The sequence below is a fragment of the Chlorocebus sabaeus genome, chromosome 8 (genome assembly GCF_047675955.1).
Source record: "Chlorocebus sabaeus isolate Y175 chromosome 8, mChlSab1.0.hap1, whole genome shotgun sequence".
In the NCBI taxonomy this organism is placed as follows: domain Eukaryota; kingdom Metazoa; phylum Chordata; class Mammalia; order Primates; family Cercopithecidae; genus Chlorocebus; species Chlorocebus sabaeus.
In genome coordinates this window covers 20,477,807-20,493,525 of record NC_132911.1, presented here as the reverse complement: position 1 = coordinate 20,493,525, position 15,719 = coordinate 20,477,807, and positions in this window count along the sequence as shown.

The following is a 15,719-nucleotide window of genomic DNA, read 5'->3' as shown; positions in this document are numbered from 1 at the left end:
CTGAGATGTGCAGAAGCCGCCAGAACCCAGCTGCACTGCCCTCTATGGCCTGTCCACCCTCCACAGCCCTGCCCTGCAACTCTCCACACTCCTCTTTGCTGCCTTTGTTTCTCTGTTCTCTGCTGCCCTTTTCTTCACTTTGTCATCCATACCCTCATTCAACAGACATTTGTGGGGCACCTATTATGTTCCAGGTAAGGGAGATGCAGCCTTAAAAGCTAGAGCATCTGTCCTCAAGGCACTTTTAAAGTAAAGCACAGAAAGATACAGACTTTCTGTGACGTGGTCACGGAAACACAGACACGGCGTGGTCAGTTCTGCAACCCAGAGAAGCAAGGAGCCATGACAGAGAGAAAGGAAAGAGGAGGGAGACAGGCATTAGTTGACCTTGCTTTGGGTGGAGGAAAGCAGAAGGGAATGTGATTGTTAATTGTATGTGTTAACTTGACTGAGCTAAGGGAGTCCAGATGGCCGGTAAAACATTATTTCTGTGCGTGTCAGTGAGGGTGTGTCTGGAAGAGATTGGCATTTGAATCAGCAGACTGAGTAAAGAAGGTGGCCCTCCTCAATGCCAGTGGGCACCGTCCAATCTATTGAGGGCCTGATTAGAACAAAAAGGCCAGGGAAGGGCAAATTCACTGTCTCTGCTTGACCTGGGGAACCCCTTTTCTCTTGCCCTTGGGCGTTGGTGTTTCTCGCTTTCTGGCCTTCAGACTCAGACTTGGACTTAAATCATCGGTGCCCTGGTTCTCAGCCCACTAGGCTTGGGTAAGAACTATACCACTGTTTTCCTGGACCTCCAGCTTGCAGATGGCAGACTTGGGACTTCTCAGCCTGCACAAGCATATGAGTCAATCCCTCATAATAAATCTCTTTTTATGTATTTGTACATACTCTGATGCTTCTGTGACTCTGCAGAACCCTGGTGAGTACAGTGGATGAGGCATCTGAGAAAATGTCTCCTGAGTCTTTCTCACTCCTACTGCCTAAGCCCAGGGGCATAAACAGGACTTCTAGTAAGAATTAACTCTCTAAGTATCGCTCCAAACTCACAGCTTCTCTCCTGAGAGCATCTTCTTCTTCCTAGCTTTGCCCACTGCCTAAGCACTGCATCCTGGACTTTCTTTGTTCAGTCCTGAGGTCCCTGGAAAGTGAGCACTCACTTCTTCCAGGTTGGCATGGTCTGAAATCCTTCTTTTAACTTCTAAGCATGGCTTACAGGAGGACGTGCTTTGCCAAAGTTGAATCAAGCATGCAACATCCACCAAATGACCCAAAGTTAAATAAATACTGTGCAAGCAATTTATGTGTCCTAAGAGAATCAGCGCTAAAGAACTTTTGTGAAGAGTCAGGAGAAGGACCTAATAGTAATCACAGTCTGCGTTTGCATGACACAATGTGGTTAATAAATTCCTTAACATGCCCTCTCGTTGGTTTCTCATTGTAGTCATCTGTGATGGTTGTACAGTAACCCTCATTTGATGGGTGAGGGAACGAGGGCCCTGTAAGGGCCAGTGACTTGCCCAAATCTGGACTCAGCTGTGAGGCTTGGTGCAGAGTCCACACCTTTGGGCTCCAAGTGCTGAGGCCCTTTCCCCCTTACTCAGATAAATCAGTGAGAAGAGAAGGACAGCAAATCCAAGAAAGAATACAAGCATAAGAACAGCACCAAATGGGAGTGATCATAGCCATGTGAGGCCCCCAAGCAAGTTCCCTTCCAACCTCAGCTTACTTAGGCAGTGGGCCTCCTACCCAGGCTGAGAAAGCCTTGAGATTTAATATGTGATCAAGTCAGATTTTAGACTGAAACATCAAAATGTCAGTGATATCAAGGGGTAAACATACAAAGTCCCAGACTGACTGTCTTCATGCAGTGTCTGTAACACCAAGCAAATGGGGAAAAGACAATCAGGAATGTGTAAAGGAGCAGAATTTATGCGAATTTCTCATACATCATTCCAAATGTTTTACTATGGAAAATTTCAAAAATATATAAAAGTAAGAATGCTCTTAATTGTTTTAATTTTTATTTTGATATAATTGTAGACTCATGAAGCTGTAAGAAGTAAAACAGAGAGGTGCTGTATAGTCTTCATCCAGCTTCTCCGAAGAGTAACATCTTGCAAAGCTATAGAATAAAATCAAAGTCAGGAAATTAGCATTGATATCTAACCACCCAACAGGTTCACCTTGGTTGCTGCCTAGATAGAGCTGTTTTATCAAGACAGGGGACTTGCAGTAGAGGAAGAGTAATTCACACAGAGCTGTCTGTATGGGAGACTGGAGTTTTATTATTATTCAGATCAGTCTCCCTGAAAACTCGGGGATTGGGGTTTTTTAAGGACAATTTGGTGGGTAGGGGCCAGTGAGTTTGGAGTACTGATTAGTTGAGTCAGATGAAATAGTAAGCAGTCAAAGCTGTCTTTTTGCACTGAGTCAATACCTGGGCGAGGGCCACAAGACCAGATGAGGCAGTTTATGGATCTGGGTGGTGCCAGCTGATCCAGCAGGGCCTGCAAAATATCTCAAGCACTGATCTTAGGTTTTTACAATAGAAATGATAACCCCAGAAGCAATTTGGGAAAGGGTCAGAATCTTGTAGCCTCCAGCTGCATGACTTCTAAATCATAATTAGTCCTGCAAAGGCAGTCTAGTCTCCAGGCAGGAAGGTTTGTTTTGGGAAAGACTGTTTTCCTGTTTCCAAGTTAAACTGTAATCTAAGTTCCTCTCAAAGTTAGTTCAGCCGACACCCAGGAATGAACAAGAACAGCTTAGAGTTTAGAAGGAGGATGAAGTTGGTTATGTCAGATCTTTTTCACTGTAACAATTGTCTCAGCTATAATTTTGCAATGGCAGTTTCAGATATAACCCACCACACTTACTCAGAGGTCACTAGTTTTTTGTATGATCGTTTGTGTGTGCATATTAGTTCTATGCAATTTATAATGCATATAAATTCTACATACATAGATTTATGTGACCACCACCAGAACCAAGGTATAGAACAGTTCTATCCCAAGGATCCCCTGTACCATCATTTTATATCCACATCAACCTCCTTTATCCTCCCTAATCCCTGGAAACCACTGATACATGATCCATCTCTATAATTACAATATTTTAAGAATGTTATATAAATTTACATGTTAATATGTAAATATATGCATTATGTAAATGTATTGGTATGTTATATAAAATATTAAAAGGTAAAGTAAACTTCAAATACAATTACTAGAGACAAAGAGGGACGTTATATATTAATAAAAGAATCAATCCTTATTTATAAGGAATTCTTTGAAATCAAATCCTTTGAAAACTAATTCCTGGGACTTCTAGGTTTTTATAGTTAACATATTAATTTATTTCTGACTTCAATAAATTGTTAACTTCAAAGTTTTAATTTATATCTTTAAAATAAATAAAAGGATCAATTCACCAGGAAGACATAAAAATCCTAAATGTGTATGCACCAAACAACAGAACCTCATGATACATGAAGCAGAAACTTGATAGAGAAGACAGGAGAAATAAAAAATCTGCAATTATAGTTGAGGACTTCTGTGCCTCATTCTCAGCAATTGATAGAGTACTAGAGAGAATATTGGCAAGGATATAGAAGAAATTAACAACACCTTTTGTAATGCAAACAACCTTTTGTAATGCAGAAGGTTGGTAAGACAAGTCTCAATCAATTTAGATATTTATTTTGCCAAGGTTAAGGACATGCCTGTGACGTAGCCTCAGGAGGTCCTGGTGACAGGTGCCAAAACAGCTTGGTTTTATGCATTTCAGGGAGACCTAAGACATCAACCAATACATGTAAGATATACATTGATTCGGTCAGGAAAGGTGGGACAACTTGAAGTGGGGGGTTGAGAGGGATTGGGCTTTCAGATCATGGGTGCATATGTGGATTCAAATATTTTACAATTGGCAATTGGTTGAAAGAGTTCATTTAAAGACCTGGAATCCATTAAAGGGATTGTCTGGGTTAAAATAAGGGATGGTGGAGACAAAGGTTCTTATTATGTAGATGAAGCCTCCAGGGGGTAGGCTTCAGAGAGAATAGATTATAAATGTTTCTTATCAGACTTAAAAAGGTGCCAGACTCTTAGTTCTCTTCTAGATGACGGACAAGACCTGGGAAGGGAAAGGGATTCTCAATGGAATGTAGGTTTTTCCCACAAGAGACAGCTTTGCAGGGCCATTTCAAAATATGTCAAAGAAATATATTTTAGGGTAAAATACTTTGATTTCTTTCAGGGTCGGCTATCTCTCATGTGATGCTGTACTCATGTCACACTAGAATTTGGTGTCTTGTTGCTACAAAACATCTTAAGAGCTCTGTTTTAATGTTAATGCTAGTTCATTGTGCCCGACTTTCAAAGGGAGGAGGGTATAATGAGGCATGTCAAACCCCAACTTCCCACCATGGCCTGAACTAGTTTTTCAGGTTAATTTTGGAATGCCCTTGGCCAAGACCAGGGGTCCATTTAGCTGGTTGTGGGACTTAGAATTTTATTTTCAGTTTATACAACCAATCAACATGATCTAATTGGCATATGTAGAACTCTGTCTAACAACAGTAGAATACAGTTGACTCAAACAACATGGTGAACAATTGCACAAGTCAACTTGTACAAGGATTGTTTTTTCTAAAATACAGTATTCATGGGATATGAAAGTTGTGTATATGCAGGGCTGACTTTTCTTATATGTGGGTTCCACAGAGCTGACTGCAGGACTTCAGTATGAGTGGATTTTGTTAGTAGAAGTCGGGGACTGGGGTTCCAGGATTGGTCCTGGAACCAATCCCCTGTGTGTATCGATTATACTAATTATACCAATCCCCTGTATAATTTTTTTTCAAGCAACCATGGAAAATTCATCATGATAAATTATATCCTGGGCCAAAAAAACAAAAGTTAACAACACTAAAATAATTGAAATCATCAAAGATATTTAACATCATTAAACATTAGGAAAATGCAAATTAAAATCACAATGAGATATCACCACATACCTATCAGAGTGACTAACACCAAATACTGGTGATGATGCGGAGAAAGTGGATTACTCACACACTTCTGGCAGGAATTTAAAATGGCACAGCCACTCTGGAAAATGGTTTTGGCAGTTTCTTACAAAGTTGAACATGTACTTACCTATATGATCTATAAATTGCACTCCTGGGCATTTATCCCACAAAATGCAAAACTTATTTTCATGCAAACACCTGTATAAAAATGTGTATAACATCTTTCTTTATAATAGTCAAAAACTGGAACTAACTTCAGTTTTTTTCAATGGGCAAGTTTAATCAAATTGTGTACATGCCTATCATGGAATACTACTCAGCAATCAAAAGGAACAGACTTTTGATGTGTGCATCACTAGGATGGATTTCAAAAATCATTATACTCAGTGAGTAAAACTAACCTCAAAAGGTTACATAGAGTGTGATTTCATTTATAAAAAATCTCAACCACTTTCAGGAGGAAATACTAAAAAATGTTGCTCTAAGCATGCCAACCATCATGTCCAGCTTTTCATAGGAACCATGGCTCTGAAACAGATGGAATCCACTCCTCCAGCACCTGGCTTGCCCTTCTGTGCCACCCTTTCATTGTTATTTGGGGGATGTTTCCCCTTAAGGTAGAAATGGCTCTAGATCAAAGCCAATATGTCTCATGCAATTATAAAACAAATTATAGAGTCACAGAATGTTAGAGGGAAAGAACCCTTAGTGATCATCTCGTTCAGCAGTTCACAACTCGGGCTGAACAACGGCATCACCTGAGGAGCTTTAAAATAGACTGATGTCTGGGGCCTAACCCCAGAGGTTCTAGTGTAATTAATTTGAGGAAGTTTCCAGGCATCACTATTTTTTTAAAAGCTCCCCAAGTGATTCTGAAGTTCAGCCAGGTTTGAGAACCACTGACGCATCCAAGCTCCTCATTTTATAGATGAGGAAACTTTAAGCCTCTAGAGGTGAAACAGTAGTCCACGGTAGGCCACACGGCCAGACTGTGTTAGAGTTGTCTCTTGAATCCCTCCCCACTGTGTGTATGGTGTGTGGCACTTTCACATTCATTGTCACATCCATCCCCCTTACAAGACTTTGAGGCAAGACACACAATTATAATTACTCCCATTGTAGAGATAACACAAGTGAGGCACACAGAGAGAAAATGGTGTGCTTAAGATACTGCAGATTGCAACAGAGAAAAACCACAAATTTGGCCTCAGCTTCTAGCCCAGTAAGAGGACCTAAAAGGAGAGCTGAGCATTCATTTATCAAGATGACGTGATTGAGAGACAAACTACAAACCCAAGCATATGGAGGACTACAGAGCTTTCCAAGGGCACCCTCCTGGACCAATTTCTCTTGCATCTGTTCAACATAACTCATTAAAGTATCCCCAATTTTCATAGATCTTCATCTGTTACTGTCAGCACCTATTGGATCTCCATTTGCACCCAATTTATCTCTGCCTCTTACTAGGAATGAGAACGAACAGCCCCTGCCCTTCTCACTTCTGAGGTTGCTTATTTACAATTGTGTTTCAGTGCGAATTGGCCCATTTATTCATTAGTTTTAATGGGTCCCTTTCAATGTCTAGTTACCATCAGAGATGTTATAATCGTTCACTGTAGCATCCTGGGTGTCTACATTTTATTAAATATGGTTTATGACAGTGGGAGTGGGGGTGTGGATGTGGAGAGAAGGGCACGAAGAAGGCAAAATGAAGAAGCTAAGCCTGCAATAGACACCTTGGTCCCTTGGGGATCTTGGTGTTTCAGGAAGTCCCTGGCAGTGACTGGTGGAGGGCAAGCAAGTCCAAGGGCTGTCTCTCAGGGATTCTCTGAGAGCTTGGAGAAGATGCCCCAAACATCCAAAAAGGAATGAAAACCAACTCTTGTCTTCATGCCAAACACACTTTCTGACAGTTGTCTTGGTGCCATCACTGCTTGGAAACTAAATGCCTTCATTGTTGTTTCTCAGCTAAATCATTTTATAAGAAGCATCTGTGAAATTTAAGATATGTATCAAAATGTCAGTGGTGTTTTTGGTTTATGTGTTACAGCTTTTCTTTTATTCTTTTTATTTTTTATTTTTTTTTTTAAGTTGAAACTGGTTCTTATCTTTAAGCCAAGTGAAATAGTGTGTAGTATTAAAGAAATAAAACTTTAGCAGGCAATATCTCCCAAAAGGCAGCCCATGGTTCTGGAAAAACATGGGACTTGAGCCACAGCCCTGGGTTTGGGTATGGCACTTACTAGCTTTAGGGCCAGTCCTTTGCATTTGAGTTAGTTATATACAAAAGCCGGTTAAATCACTCAATGGGAGTTGTATGTGTGCTTTAAATACCAACTTTACAGTAAGATTTTTAAAGTCTGGTTAAAAAGGATAAAGACTCATGGGGTCCTTTTTAGCTGGGTCTAGGCAGAACACAAGGTCAATTCTCCCTCTGAATTTGCAGGTCACGAAGTCTCCTCCTTCTGGTGCTGATAACTTACTCATCTTTGTACCTTCGTAATTATCTGTTCTTTCATCCATCTGCCTGTCCGTCCATCCATCATCATCCATGCATCCATCCATCCAGTCATTCTGTAGCCTCCATGTCCCTTTCATTTGCAGGAAGCCTCGCATTAGAGGTTTTAGGGAATCGTTCCTGTAGCTGGCCACTCTCCTAACCACAATATAGTTGAAAGCTCCAGCTCTGAAAGATACTGGCTTAGGGCTGTATTGACATTCATGGGCCATAGGCATTTATGTTCATAGACCCTTTTAATCCATTACAAACTGTGTATGTTTGTGTGTGTGTGTGTGTGTAAAATATTTTATAACTGTGATGGTATAAATATAAACCAGGATGGAGTATATTTATTTTTTTCTGATTAAAAATAATTAACACATTTTGGGGGGCCCCAAAAGTATTGTAGGCCTTTGCCTTCATGCTTATAGTAGAAGTACAGTCCTAAAGCTGATCTCTGCTCCCAGATCCAAACAGTACTCCCACTCACCTTTCTAGAAGGGTTGTCTGTCTAGCTAGGAGAAACCTCTGAACCTAAAGGTGATTTCAGCTTGAAAACTAAAATGTACTCTGGGTGAGTAGAGGAATGTCTAGCCTAGGAAAATCCAATTGGGAGCCAGAAGCCCAATAAAATATTCATAGAGTTAATGAATGAATGAGTGAATGGTTTAAATAGGATTGTACATCTCACCTTTGCTTCAAGAGAAGAAAATCCAAAAATTATAATCAAAGTCTGTGTTTACTTAAAAAATGCCGACTGATGCCAGCTAATCAACCAAGTTCAGAAAATATAGGACATTCACATCCAAAGAAAGGATGGGTGAGCACCTAAGGCCACATGCCAGATTTCTTTTTTATAGAAACACACAGCAATTTTGTTAGGTTTAAAACAACAATGAGCTAGTGCCACCATTTAATGGATCACCTACAAAATTTAGGCACTTTAAATGCTTTATCTTTCACTCTCACCAAGCTAAATATTTTAACTCCATTTTATAGTTGAGAAAAGGGAGGAAGAGTGATTAAGTGACCTGCTCAAGACCAGGGACCCCTATGATGTTGTTGCTACATGGCCTTGGATAACTTCCTTACCTTGCAGAGATTGTCCATGTATTAAGTGCAGCTCGTATGCTATACATTACTAGGCAAATGCTAATAATCTTTATGTTATTTTCTATCATAGTTTAAGAATAAATTAATGGTAATACTTATATTTTTGAAACTTGACTCCCCAAGGTTTTGTGAAATTTCTAAGCAAGTCATGAGCAAAAGAATAAAGCTGGGAACTGGGATTCTACCTCACCTGTGGAGCGCCTACCTTGCCTTACCTGCCTTACCTGTGAAGTACCTACCTTGCCTTACCTATCCACCTGTGGAGTGCCACTAAAGAGACCTTGGAGAGAAGACACATTTAGGGTGACCAGTTCCTTCCTGTTTGCCCAGGACTTTCCAAGTTTTAGCTTTGAAAGTCTTGAAAGTCTTGACACCCCTCGGTGATCCTAGATTTATCTTCCTAACCTGCTCCTGGTTCCTACCAAAAGCAAAAGGGGGCTTATTAGGAGGCAGATGCATTGTCCTCATAGCACCATGCATGCTGTATGCAATTGCCCTCTTATTATGGGTGAGGAAAGTGAGCTCAAACAGATGCCCAAGGTGACCGGCCGTGGAACAGGGATGATCTGAATCAGTGTCTCTCGTTCTCAGAGTCATGGTCTTCCCTTTACATTGTGCTCCGGGAAAGACCTCCTGGCCTGAGTGGCCTCTGTGCTCAAGTAGCATCTGTCACAGAAGACCCTAGATCTGTTTCCTCTGAAGGGATTCCCAGCAGCAACTATCAGGAGGTGGTTAATTTGGTGCAGACAGGACATGGTTAATGTGGCAAAGGGTTTCTAACTGCAGGATGAAGGCATCATGGTCTGTTATTTTCGGGGAGGAGGGTGGGAAGCTTGCCTGGAAGTGGGTGGGAGGGGAAGATGCTTCAGAGCCTGCCTGCCCCGCTTTATTATTAGGTTAATTGAAACCATAAAAGCAAACTCCGATTTGCATTAAAGCCCTGCATAGCAGATGGCGACAAGTTCCGAGGATCATAAAAAGAGGATTGAAAGTTATAAAGCATCTTGGGCTCATCAGTGCCAGAGTGCTAGAGGAAAGGCATTGTGGGAGATGGGCTGCACCCGTCCCCAACCCACGAGTCAATGCCCGGGACTACATGACCCCAGTCCTGCACCCCGTACGTCCTCCTCGTGTAGCACACAACTTACCCACCTGGGACAGGTTGTTTTCCCCGGGGCTCATAAGTTCCAGAAATGTCAAATATTTTTCCTTTTGCTCACTCTTAAAGCATGTTTTCACATCAACTTTCTTCGGGGAAAACAAAGTTTGCCTTTAGTGCCTCTTTATCTCTACTCACGGGCATGAGTCAGTTGGCGCGGCTATAAAAAATACCAGGGACTGGGTGTCTTCAACAATGTGAATGCATTTCCCACAGTTCTAGAGGCTGGAAAGTCTAAGATCAAAGTGTCAGCTGATTCTAGTCCTGGTTGAGGGTTCTCTTCCTTGTTTGCACATAGCCACCTTCTTGCTGTGTCCTTATATGGCAGAAGGGGTGAAGGATCTCTCCAGAATCCTTTTTTGGAAGGCACTAATCCTATTTATTAAGGCACCACCCTCATGGCCTAATGATGTCCCGGAGGCCCCACCTCCACATACCCTCACACAGGAGATTAGGGCTTCAATATATAAATATGAATATTAAACGTATAAACATAGATACGAAAATTCAACATATGAATTTTGGAATGGGAAACAATCATTCCGCCATAGCACCATTTTTCTCCTTTCAACCTAGTACTATTCTTGCTACCCATCCCCAACAGTGTCCAATTTGTCACTCTCCCCTAAATACCTTTCCTTGGGAGTTCTCAGGCTCCTAACGTACCTTTTCTGTCTTAGTTTGTGCTGCTGTAACAAAATACCGTAGACTGGGTGGCTTATAAACAACAGAAACTTATGTGTTATAGTTCTGGAGGCTGAAAAGTCCAAGATCAAGGATCCAGCATGATAGAACTTTGGTGGGTCCTCTTTCAGGTTGCAGACTGCTTACTTTTCATTGTATGCTTACATGACAGAGAATAGAGAGGAGAAGTAGGTTCTCCTGTGCCTCTTATAAGGGCACTAATCTAAATCAGGAGGGCTCTATCCTCGTGACCTCATCTAAGCCTTCTTACCTCCCAAAGCCCCACCTGCACATACCATCACACTGGGGTAATCCCCGGTTTTGACATATGAATTTTGAGAGGGCACAAACATTCAGTGCACAACGTGTTTCTTTTTCCTTGTCCACTGAATCTGCCACGTCTCTCTGCCACTTCTCTTTGCCCATTCTCTTCCAGAAGAATGGAAGCTAATGAAGTGATTCACATTCTCTGTCTATGGTGAATACTTCTCTGTGATATTCCCACCCTTGCCCAACCGCCTCCTCACTTTCAGTAATCGAGAAAACAGAATTCTATAGACAAGAAGCTCTAAAGATCTCAGTGCTGCCAGTGGTCCTCCCACCCATCTCAGAGAAGAGGACCCCTGCTCTGCCACACCTCACACCTCATCCCAATTTGTCACATCCCCTCTGGACTTGGCTCTGTCAGTTATCTTCTTTCTCCTGCATCTTTGAATTTTTCTCTCTCCTCTGGTCTTTCTCTGTCTACACACCCGTCCTAGAAATAAATCCCCACCCTGTCCTGGCTCCCTCTTATTTGATCTTCAGCACAGCCTCCAGACTCTCCATGGAGTGGTTTTTGCCTACTGCCTCTGCTTTCCTGTTTTCCATCCCTGCCATGTCACTAAAATGCCATCCACTTTGCCCCCTCTCAACCTCTATGGGGCTGTTTGGCCAGCCCGTATCTGCTTGTTGACCTGCAGACACTATTTGTAGAAGGTCAAATGTTCCATATGCCTTCAAAGTGTATCAGTAAAGACTATTTCTCCCCCCACCACCCATACATGTGATTGGAGATCTTATAGGACTTTGTATGCACCTCTATAATTCAACAACAACAAAAAAGTGCTATCATGGTTACTCGAGTGTGGTTCTACCCTCTAGAATGTTGTGTTCTTTGAAGGCAAGGGACCCTACCCTGGTCACCCTTGTATTTAGTTCTGGTAAGACAGGCATTCAGAAAATGTGTTGTTACTTAATGAAGGGAAGATCAGAAGAATGGCATTTCCATGGTAATTTCCTGCTGATGCCTACATAAGGAGTCTGAACAAAATCTTCATGTCAAGCCCTTGCCATCGTGTCATTGTAAGGTTGTCTTCACCAACCTGTAATTTAATGGGTCACATCTTTAAACTGCAGTACAAATTGGGTTTTCTAAGATGTGAAAGGAAGGAAAGGCAAGAGTAGACATTCATCAATCTTGTACTGTGTAGGAGCCACCATACTGGTCACTCTGTATGCATTCACTCAGGCAATCACTGATAGGCAAATGTTTTAAACCATATTATTTTAGAGAAGAGGAAAGAGAGGCCAAGGAAGGTTAAGCAATTTGGACATTGGAGACAGAGATAAAACAAGATTGGCTATGTGTGCATAATTGTTGAAACTAGGTGATGGGCATATGGGGGTTTGTATTAATCAGGGTTCTCTAGAGGTACAGAACTAATAAGATAGATGTATATACGAAATGGAGTTTATTAAGGAGTATTGACCCACACGATGACAAGGTGAAGTCCCACAATAGATCATCTGCAAGCCAAGGAGCAAGGAAGCCAGGCTGAGTTTCAAAACCTCCCAAGTGGAGAAGCCTACTATGTAGCCTTCAGTCTGTGGCCAAAGGCCTGAGAGCCCCCGGCAAAGCACTGGTGTAGGCTCAAGAGTCCAAAAGCTGAAGAACCTGGAGTCTGATGTTCGAGGGCAGGAAGCATCCAGCATGGGAAAAAGATAGAGGCCAGAAGACTTAGCCAGTCTCATCTTTCCACCTTCTGTCTGCTTTTATTCTGGCCTTGCTGGCAGCTGATTAGATGGTGCCCACCCAGATTGAGGGTGGGTCTACCTCTCCCAGTCCACTGACTGAAAGGTTAATCTCCTTTGGCAGCACTCTCTCAGACACACCCAGGAACAATCCTTTGCATCCTTCAACCGATCAAGTTGACACTTAATATTAACCATCACAGGATTTATTAGACTAGTCCCTATTTTTAAATATGTTTCAGTTTGTTCTATATTAAAGTGAGGAAAAAAGCTACTCACTATCACTCAGCTAGTGTATTAGTTACCTATTGCAGCATGACAAATTACCCCAAAGCTTAGCAGCTTAAAACACTGCACTTTGAGCTGCAGTCATCTCCGGGTTCAGGTGGGGTGGTGAGGATCAGCTTGTAAACTCATGCATGTCAGAGCCTCCCTGGCTGTTGTCCAGAGATATCAGTTCTTTGCCACATGATCACTGCCATAATATTACAGCATGGCAGCTAACTTCCTGTAACATGGGGGCTCTTAGAGACAAGGAAACGGAATGCCTGAGATAAAAGCCACAGCGTTTTTATGACCTAATCTTGGAAGTAACACCCCATTACTCTACTGCCTTCCACCCATTAAAGCAAGTTAAGGGAAAGCCTACACTCCAGGGGAAGGGGCTACAGATGGGTGTGAATACCAATGGGGGCCCTCTTAGAGGCTGCCTGTCAGAGCTCCAGAGCTAGGAAGTGCCTTCACTAGGCTTTAAACTTTTTTCCATTTAACACTAAATTATGTGTTTTTCTACTGCTCTCAGCACCCTCATGGATTCACCATTGACAGGTAACACTTCAGTTCCATTTAGCTTATCAAATTGACCCAGCAGACTGCACGTCTGTTTGCTGAGTGTGACTTGGAATTTGGTTCTGGTTGGAAACAGGGCTTCAGCATCACATGACTCTAGAGCATCATTGCCACCTGAGAAATGGAAAGTACCAGATGACAAGCATGAAAGCCTCCTCTGAGAAGTGGTCCAGTGGGAGCTCTGGGCAGCAGAGTGTAGGAAGAGGAGCTTTTGACAGGGGTATCCACTAAGGGCAGAAAACTACATTATCTTTTTACCATCAGCCCCCAAGCAGACTGTCTAGTAGATGGTCCTTCCATGTTTGTGGAGCAAACACAAATGCATAAAATGAGAAGGGACTGTAGGTATGTTAGAAAAGGAGGTGGAGCCCACTGGGAGCAGATCAAAGTCTGACCCACACTGAAGGTGTGGCCCTAGTGGGCCAGATCCATGGGAGGGGGCAGGAATCCTTCCCCAAGGGCAGGCCTCTGCAGGTACTAGTGCAGGCTGAGTAGCTTCCCAGGGTCCCTGGCCACTCATTCATGGTCTCCTGTGTCTCCAGAGATGTCAGTCATTGACCTTGGGACCCAGCTCTGGACCCTGCCAACATGACTAGCAGAGGGCTTTCTACCAGAGTTTTCAGTGTGTGTGCCTCATAGCCCCAGGGTTTGTAGAGGTGACTCAGGTGCTGCTGGAGTCACCCCTACAAAGGGAAGTTGAAAGACAGGTCTCCCAACTTCTACTCCCAACTTCTGCTCCCACAGTAGTATGGTTTTGTGAGTTGGTTGAGAGCGTGGGTATACCTGGGCTTACAGGCTTTCTTCTTTGAGCCTGCATGGTTTTCAAATTTCAGCTCCATTACTAACAAGCTGTGTGACTGGGGCCTAGTGATATAGCCTCTTTGTTTCTCCCTTACTGGTCTATAGAAGAGGAATGGTAATGGTATATATTACTTAGGCTTTGTGCATATGAAATAATTTAATTCATGTAAAACACTTAGAAATCAAATGTTAGCATAAAAATTATATGATGATTATTATTATCATATAGGTGGTCTGCTTTTGTGGGTTGTGTTTTGCCTGTGGGCTGGAATCACAGGCATCTTGTCCCTTCTCACCAAAGCTTCAAGAAGCCCTCCCAACCCAGAGGGGCCCCAGGGAAGTGACACTTTTTGCTTTCATCTCAGAGAGGTGAGAGGCAGGCACAATTCCAATTCCAGGAGGCGCTGGGGCTGGAGAGGGGGGATGGATTTCTTGTAGTTTTTGTTGTTGTTTTAATTTCTGAACGCATTTCTCCAAGGGTTGGGGGAGGCTGCAGAGTGCGGGGAAGTCTGAGCACCCAGGAGCCTGTGCGGCTCTGATTAGATGGCTTAGGCCCAGCAGCAGCAGCTGTTAATCCTGACTATTAATTAGAAGATATGGGGAGAGAATACCAGTCTGCGAGCTCAGTTAAGCCTGAGCAGCACTCTGCCTTATTCTGCAGTGTAATCCCCTTTGAGACTTGGGAAAGCGTGGGGCCCAGGAGAAGCACCAGGAGGGCTGGCACGGGCAGATACCTGCCGTCAAAGGCCCAGATGTCTCTGCTCCCAGAAGTTGCCAGCTCTTCCGTGGGGACGGCACTTTACAGTTTCCTAAGCCCATTCAAATGTGCTGCAAAGGCACTGGTCTTTATTCCTATTTGGAAGGCCAGTAGGAGAGCCTTGGAGAGCCTGTGGGAAATGCAACAATGAGTATAGCGGCCAGGGCTCCCCACAGGCCTTCACCTTCATGTCTTGCTCTCCTTGAGGACCTGGCAGGAGAACTGCTGGTGCTTCGCTTGCTTGGAAATCAAAGCCTCTAGGACCCGCTGATGACACTGGAGGTCATTGTGTTTGACCTTATGTCATTGTTCTTGCTGGTAGGAATGGAGCTGGCCATGCCTACAGGGAGCAGTTTCCTCTCCCAGCTCTAGAGGTTGCTATCCAAACTCCACAGCCTGGTCCTCAGGATTCTCTAAACTTACCTCCTGAGGTTCCCCACTGCCACCAGTGACCCTGTACTTGGACCCATCTCCTTACAGTTTATAGAGAACCCTAGTCCTGATCTCATTCTATCTTCAGCACCACCATGAGAGAAGTCACGCTAGGAATTCAAGTCTCTCATTCTAAAGATGGGAAAGCTCAAGGGGTGAGACTGCTCAGGTCAGGTCATCAGAATAAGAGCAGGGAGCAAGCTTGAGATGCATGTCTGCTGATTCTTTTGTCTGATCCTTAGCACAGGTATCTCCACTTTCATACTTTCCCTCCAGTGACTCTTTGGCCTGAATGGTTTTCCCCACTCCCCTCCCCTTACAGACGTCCTCTGTTCATTCAGGGCCTCTCAAGTCTTTGTTTCCAAAAGGCCTT